Raw genomic sequence first — 8,353 nt, 5'->3', positions numbered from 1 at the left:
GTCATAGTATAGTATGTTGTCAAAAATGTGATTAAAAGTCATAGTATAGTAAGTGGACTAAAATGTGATAAAAAAAAATCATAGTATAGTATGTCATCCGAAATATGATAAAAAAAAGTCATAGTATAGTATCTTGACTAAATTGTGACTAAAAAGTCAGAGTTTAGTATGTTGACTAAAATCTGATTAAAAAAAAGTCATAGCATAGTATGTGGACTAAATTGTGACTAAAAAGTCATAGTTTATTATGTTGACTAAAATATGATAAACAAATTCATAGTATAGTATGTCTTCTGAAATGTGATTTAAAAAAAAAAAGTCATAGTATAGTATGTGGACTAAAATGTGATTAAAAAGTCACACTATAGTATGTCGACTAAATCATGAGAAAAAAGTTATAGTTAAATATTCGAACTAAACTATGATGAAACATAGAGCATTGGTGGCTTAGTGGATAGTGCAGGTGCCCCATGTACAATGCTGTTGCCTCAGCGGCCCAGGTTCGAGCCCCGCCTGGGGCCTTTTGCTTCTTGTCATCCCCTCTCTCCTCCTTTCACACTTGGCTGACCTGTCCATTAATGGCAAAATGCCCTAAAGAAAATATTACATAAATGATAAAAACATCATAGTATCGTATGTTGACTAAAATGTGATTAAAGAAAAAAGTCATAGTATGTCAAAATCTGATTAAAAAAAGTCATAGTATAGAATGTCATCGAAATATGATAAAAAAGTTGTAGTATAGTATGTCATCCGAAATATGATAAAAAAATCATAATATAGTATGTCGACTAAAATGTGATTAAAAAAGTCATAGTATAGTATGTCATCCGAAATATGATAAAAAAGTCATAGTATAGTATATCATCAAAATGTGATTTAAAAGTCATAGTACAGTATATCGTCAAAAATGTGATTAAGAAGTCATAGTCTACTATGTTGACTAAAATGTGATAAAAAAAATCATAGTATAGTATGTCATCAAAATGTGATTTAAAAGTCATAGTACAGTATATCATCAAAAATGTGATTAAGAAGTCATAGTTTAGTATGTTGACTAAAATCTGATTTAAAAAAAAGTCATAGTATAGTATGTGGACTAAAATGTGATTTAAAAAAAAAAAGTCATGGCATAGTATGTAATCCGAAATGTGATTTAAAAAAAAAAAAAGTCATAGTATAGTATGTCATCGGAAATATGATAAAATAATAGTATAGTATGTCGTCAAAAATGTAATTAAAAGGTCACAGTATAGTATAGTATGTCATCTGAAATATGATAAAAAAAAAAAGTCATAGCATAGGATGTCATCTGAAATATGATAAAACAAAGTCATAGTATAGTATGTGGACTAAAATGTGATTTAAAAAAGTCATAGTATAGTGTGTCATCCGAAATATGATTAAAAAAAGTCATAGTATAGTATGTCATCGGAAATATGATAAAAAAGTCATAGTATAGTATGTGGACTAAAATGTGATTTTAAAAAAGTCATAGTATAGTATGTCATCCGAAATATGATTTAAAAAAAAGTCATAGTATAGTATGTCATCGGAAATATGATAAAAAAAAAAAAGTCATAGTATAGTATGTCATCGGAAATATGATAAAAAAAAGTCATAGTATAGTATGTGGACTAAAATGTGATTTTAAAAAAGTCATAGTATAGTATGTCATCCGAAATATGATTAAAAAAAAAGTCATAGTATAGTATGTCATCGGAAATATGATTAAAAAAAAGTCATAGTATAGTATGTGATCGGAAATATGATAAAACAGTCATAGTATAGTATGTGGACTAAAATGTGATTTTAAAAAAGTCATAGCATAGTATGTCATCAAAATGTGATTTAAAAGTCATAGTACAGTATATCATCAAAAATGTGATTAAGAAGTCATAGTTTAGTATGTTGACTAAAATCTGATTAAAAAAAAAAGTCATAGTATAGTATGTGGACTAAAATGTGATTTTAAAAAAAAGTCATGGCATAGTATGTAATCCGAAATGTGATTAAAAAAAAAAAAAAGTCATAGTATAGTATGTCATCGGAAATATGATAAAAAAAAGTCATAGTATAGTATGTCATCGGAAATATGATAAAGAAGTCATAGTATAGTATGTCATCTGAAATATGATTAAAAAAAAGTCATAGTATAGTATGTCATCTGAAATATGATTAAAAAAAGTCATAGCATAGTATGTCATCTGAAATATCATTTAAAAAAAAAAAGTTATAGTATAGTATGTCATCGGAAATATGATAAAAAAGTCATAGTATAGTATGTGGACTAAAATGTGATTTTAAAAAAGTCATAGCATAGTATGTCATCAAAAATATGATTAAAAAAAGTCATAGTATAGTATGTCATCTGAAATATGATAAAAAAGTCATAGTATAGTATGTGGATTAAAATGTGATTTTAAAAAAGTCATAGTATAGTATGTCATCGGAAATATGATTAAAAAAAAGTCATAGTATAGTATGTCATCAGAAATATGATAAAAAAGTCATAGTATAGTATGTGGACTAAAATGTGATTTTAGAAAAAGTCATAATATAGTATGTCATCTGAAATATGATAAAAAAAAAGTCATAGTATAGTTTGTGGACTAAATTGTGATTAAAAAAGTCATAGTATAGTATGTCATCAGAAATATGATAAAAAAAGTCATAGTATAGTATGTGGACTAAAATGTGATTTTAAAAAAAGTCATAATATAGTATGTCATCGGAAATATGATAAAAAAGTCATAGTATAGTATGTCCTCAAAAATGTAATTAAAAAGTCATAGTATAGTGTGTCATCCGAAATATGATAAAAAAGTCATAGCATAGTATGTCATCGGAAGTATGATTAAAAAGTCATAGTATAGTATGTCATCCGAAATATGATAAAAAAAAAAGTCATAGCATAGGATGTCATCCAAAATATGATAAAACAAAGTCATAGTATAGTATGTGGACTAAAATGTGATTTAAAAAAGTCATAGTATAGTGTGTCATCCGAAATATGATTAAAAAAAAGTCATAGTATAGTATGTCATCTGAAATATGATAAAAAAAAGTCATAGTATAGTATGTGGACTAAAATGTGATTTTAAAAAAGTCAAAGTATAGTATGTCATCCGAAATATGATAAAAAAAAAAAAAAGTCATAGTATAGTATGTCATCGGAAACATGATTAAAAAAAGTCATAGTATAGTATGTCATCTGAAATATGATTAAAAAAAGTCATAGCATAGTAAGTCATCTGAAATATGATTTAAAAAAAAAAGTTATAGTATAGTATGTCATCGGAAATATGATAAAAAAAAAAGTCATAGTATAGTATATGGACTCAAATGTGATTTAAAAAAAAGTCATAGTATAGTATGCCATCCGAAATATGATTTAAAAAAAAGTCATAGTATAGTATGTCATTGGAAATATGATAAAAAAGTCATAGTATAGTATGTGGACTAAAATGTGATTTTAAAAAAGTCATAGTATAGTATGTCATCAGAAATATAATTAAAAAAAGTCATAGTATAGTATGTCATCGGAAATATGATTAAAAAAAAGTCATAGTATAGTATGTCATCCGAAATATGATTTAAAAAAGTCATAGTATAGTATGTCATCGGAAATATGATTAAAAAAAAGTCATAGTATAGTATGTCATCGGAAATATGATAAAAAAGTCATAGTATAGTATGTGGACTAAAATGTGATTTTCAAAAAGTCATAGCATAGTATGTCATCAGAAATATGATTAAAAAAAGTCATAGTATAGTATGTCATCCGAAATATGATTAAAAAAAAGTCATAGTATAGTATGTCATCGGAAATATGATAAAAAAAAGTCATAGTATAGTATGTCATCAGAAATATGATAAAAAAGTCATAGTATAGTATGTGGACTAAAATGTGATTTTAAAAAAAGTCATAATATAGTATGTCATCTGAAATATGATAAAAAAAGTCATAGTATAGTTTGTGGACTAAATTGTGATTAAAAAAGTCATAGTATAGTATGTCATCAGAAATATGATAAAAAAAGTCATAGTATAGTATGTGGACTAAAATGTGATTTTAAAAAAAGTCATAGTATAGTATGTCATCAGAAATATGATAAAAAAGTCATAGTATAGTATGTGGACTAAAATGTGATTAAAAAAAGTCATAGTATAGTATGCCATCTAAAATATGATAAAAAAAAGTCATAGTATAGTTTGTGGACTAAATTGTGATTAATAAAGTCATAGTATAGTATGTCATCGAAAATATGATAAAAAAAAGTTATAGTATAGTATGTTATCGGAAATATGATAAAGAAGTCATAGTATAGTATGTCATCTGAAATATGATTAAAAAAAAGTCATAGTATAGTATGTCATCTAAAATATGATAAAAAAGTCATAGTATACTTTGTGGACTAAATTGTGATTAAAAAAGTCATAGTATAGTATGTCATCTGAAATATGATTAAAAAAAAGTCATAGTATAGTTTGTGGACTAAATTGTGATTAATAAAGTCATAGTATAGTATGTCATCGAAAATATGATAAAAAAAAGTCATAGTATAGTATGTCATCGGAAATATGATAAAGAAGTCATAGTATAGTATGTCATCTGAAATATGATTAAAAAAAAAGTCATAGTATAGTATGTCATCTAAAATATGATAAAAAAGTCATAGTATAGTTTGTGGACTAAATTGTGATTAAAAAAAGTCATAGTATAGTATGCCATCTAAAATATGATAAAAAAGTCATAGTATAGTTTGTGGACTAAATTGTGATTAATAAAGTCATAGTATAGTATGTCATCGAAAATATGATAAAAAAAAAGTCATAGTATAGTATGTCATCGGAAATATGATAAAGAAGTCATAGTATAGTATGTCATCTGAAATATGATTAAAAAAAAAGTCATAGTATAGTATGTCATCTAAAATATGATAAAAAAGTCATAGTATAGTTTGTGGACTAAATTGTGATTAAAAAAGTCATAGTATAGTATGTCATCTGAAATATGATTAAAAAAAAGTCATAGTATAGTATGCCATCTAAAATATGATAAAAAAAAGTCATAGTATAGTTTGTGGACTAAATTGTGATTAAAAAAGTCATAGTATAGTATGTCATCAGAAATATGATAAAAAAAAGTCATAGTATAGTATGTGGACTAAAATGTGATTTTAAAAAAAGTCATAGTATAGTATGTCATCGGAAATATGATAAAGAAGTCATAGTATAGTATGTCATCTGAAATATGATTAAAAAAAGTCATAGCATAGTATGTCATCTGAAATATGATTTAAAAAAAAAAAAGTTATAGTATAGTATGTTATCGGAAATATGATAAAAAAAAAAGTCATAGTATAGTATATGGACTCAAATGTGATTAAAAAAAGTCATAGTATAGTATGCCATCCGAAATATGATAAAAAAAAAAGTCATAGTATAGTATGTGGACTAAAATGTGATTTTTAAAAGAAAAAAAAAAAAAAAAAAGTCATAGTATAGTATGCCATCCGAAATATGATAAAAACAAAAGTCATAGTATAGTATGTGGACTAAAATGTGATTTTAAAAAAAAAAAAAAAAAGTCATAGTATAGTGTGACGTCAAACGTGATGAAGAAGTCATAGTTTAGTATATCGACCAAAATGTGATAAAAAAGTCATAGTATAGTATGTCTTCCGAGATATGATTTTAAAAAAAAGGCATAGTATAGTATGTTGTCAAAAATGTGATTAAAAGTCATAGTATAGTAAGTGGACTAAAATGTGATTAAAAAAAATCATAGTATAGTATGTCATCCGAAATATGATAAAAAAAAAAGTCATAGTATAGTATGTCATCGGAAATATGATAAAGAAGTCATAGTATAGTATGTCATCGGAAATATGATTTAAAAAAAAGTCATAGCATAGTATGTCATCTGAAATATGATTTAAAAAAAAAAAGTTATAGTATAGTATGTCATCCGAAATATGATTAAAAAATGTCATTGTATAGTATGTGGACTAAAATGTGATTTAAAAAAAGTCATAATATAGTATGTCATCTGAAATATGATAAAGTCATAGGATAGTATGTGGACTAAAATGTGATTTAAAAAAGTCATAGTATAGTATGTCATCCGAAATATGATAAAAAAAAGTCATAGCATAGTATGTCATCTGAAATATGATTTAAAAAAAAAAAGTTATAGTATGTCATCGGAAATATGATTTAAAAAAAAGTCATAGTATAGTATGTGGACTAAAATGTGATTTAAAAAAAAAAAAAAAAAGTCATAGTATAGTATGACGTCAAACGTGATGAAGAAGTCATAGTTTAGTATATCGACCAAAATGTGATAAAAAAGTCATAGTATAGTATGTCTTCCGAAATATGATTAAAAAAAAGCATATTATAGTATGTTGTCAAAAATGTGATTAAAAGTCATAGTATAGTAAGTGGACTAAAATGTGATTAAAAAAAAAAATCATAGTATAGTATGTCATCCGAAATATGAGGAAAAAAAGTCATAGTATAGTATGTCATCCGAAATATGATAAAGAAGTCATAGTATAGTATGTCATCCGAAATATGATCAAAAAAAGTCATAGCATAGTATGTCATCTGAAATATGATTTTAAAAAAAAAGTTATAGTATAGTATGTCATCCGAAATATGATAAAAAAAAAGTCATAGTATAGTATCTCGACTAAATTGTGACTAAAAAGTCAGAGCTTAGTATGTTGACTAAAATCTGATAAAAAAGTCATAGGATAGTATGTCATCCGAAATGTGATTAAAAAAAGTCATAGTGTAGTATGTCGACTAAAATGTGATTAAAAAGTCATAATATAGTATGTGGACTAAATTGTGATTAAAAAAGTCATAATATAGTATGTCATCCGAAATATGATTTTAAAAAAAAAAGTCATTGTATAGTATGTCGTCTAAAATTTGATTAATAAAAGTATCAGTTTGTTAACTTTAATCTCAAATAAAGTCATTGTATGGTTTGTAGACTAAAATGTGATGAAAAATTCACACTATAGTATATCTCCAAAATTGTGATAACACAATGTCATAGTATGTCATGACAAAAAAAAAAGTTATTAATTATAATTAGTCTTATTATATTCTATAAGACCTTATGTCATAGTATGTCACCAAAAATATAAAAAAGTAATATGAATTTTGGCACTTGGTCATAAAAGCACAGAATAGTATGCCATGTCACAAAAAATGAAAAAATCAGTCATAACACAGTCCGGCACAAAGTTTTTTAGTATGTCAAGTTGAAATGTCAAAAAAATGTCAATGTATGTCAAAAAGTATTAAAATATAATGTCAGTTGAGTATTTTAAAAATACTAAGTTGCAGATTAGTATGCCCTAAAAATTATATTAAAAAAAAGGTCATAGTATAGTATAGCCTAAAAAAATGTCAAGAAAGGTCATAGTATTCTATAACAATGTTTTGCTGTAGTTTGTCACCAAAAATGCCATAGTGTTGTATGGCATAACAAAAAAAAAAAGTCTGACTTTTACATACTATACTATGACTTTCTGATTTCCATGGTGACAACATTTGGAGAACAAAATTAAATATAGATGGCATTAAATGGGGAAAAAAAAAGACAGCCAAAAAGAAAAAGGAAATCTGCTTCTTTGTATTTTCAAACTGAGTTTTTCCTTTGCTGCATCTCATCTGCTTCAGCTGGGGAAGACTTCATTATTCCACCTTGGAAGACGGCCCTGACAGGCACAGTTGACAAATGAACAGCCTTAATTGTGTTGATCATTTTAGCTTATGTTTGTTCATGGCTGGCACTAAAACTAATTTGGAATATGAAACTTAATCAGCCACATATTAAACCAGCACAAACAGAACCAAATCATAATTTCAAATCCTTTTGATTCTAACATGATGCAAATGTTTACGAGTCTACATTATTGTGTCTTGTCATGCAGAATTAGAAAGAGCATTTACATGTGAGAAACACGCTTTATTCTTCAATTAGTGCACTGTTACAGCGACATGGAAAGCTAATAAAGGCGTTTGTCTTAATGAGATGTATGGCGGTGTGCAAATGGGCACAGCATGTGGCCTGCTCTTTCAGTAAACCGTATTTTATTGTTGTTTACTGTGAAAATGCCAACTTAAAAATATGGCAGTATGTTTGCTGGAAATGTGGGTGTTTTGAAAAAAGCACCTTACATTAAACTATCCTCTTTAAACTGTAAGGTAAGGCTGAGATTTATGTGTCAGGACTTTTCTATACTGAATTGTATCGTAACTTATCAATGTGTGATTCATCACTAAAATAAAATATGTAAAACCTGATGTAAAACTTTAAATCAAAATT

The sequence above is a fragment of the Epinephelus lanceolatus genome, chromosome 8, assembly GCF_041903045.1.
Source record: "Epinephelus lanceolatus isolate andai-2023 chromosome 8, ASM4190304v1, whole genome shotgun sequence".
NCBI classification, from domain to species: domain Eukaryota; kingdom Metazoa; phylum Chordata; class Actinopteri; order Perciformes; family Serranidae; genus Epinephelus; species Epinephelus lanceolatus.
This window is presented reverse-complemented; position numbering follows the sequence as displayed.